The sequence below is a fragment of the Penaeus monodon genome, chromosome 19, assembly GCF_015228065.2.
Source record: "Penaeus monodon isolate SGIC_2016 chromosome 19, NSTDA_Pmon_1, whole genome shotgun sequence".
Classification (NCBI taxonomy): Eukaryota; Metazoa; Arthropoda; class Malacostraca; order Decapoda; family Penaeidae; genus Penaeus; species Penaeus monodon.
In genome coordinates this window covers 81,942-82,358 of record NC_051404.1, presented here as the reverse complement: position 1 = coordinate 82,358, position 417 = coordinate 81,942, and positions in this window count along the sequence as shown.

The following is a 417-nucleotide window of genomic DNA, read 5'->3' as shown; positions in this document are numbered from 1 at the left end:
TTCTTGTATAGAACTTTTTTCCTTTACTTTGGTAAAAGGGGAATAAATTCAGGGAGAGTCAGCGTTTGCTGTTTTTCTTTAGTTTTTATAAAAAATAAAAACAATCCTCTTAGAGACTGCGAATGCTGCGCTCGTGGGGCAAGCCCCCGTTGGTGCTGCTCGCTTTGGCTTGGTCTCTGGTGTCTGGTACCCCGGGGAATGCCCCTGGACGGACCGCAAGCGCACTTGCGGGGGGGACAACACAAACAGGAATGAATCTACTTCTCTGTACGTAGCGCACGCGCGCGCTCGTGGTGTGGTGTACCCCCTCCGGCTTTCCACTGTGCAGAAATAGCCCGAGACGGTGCTTGCCGCCCCCTCTTTAAAACCGGGTTAATTTCGTTATCTATATGACTGTTCTTCGTGCCGGTTCCTAAA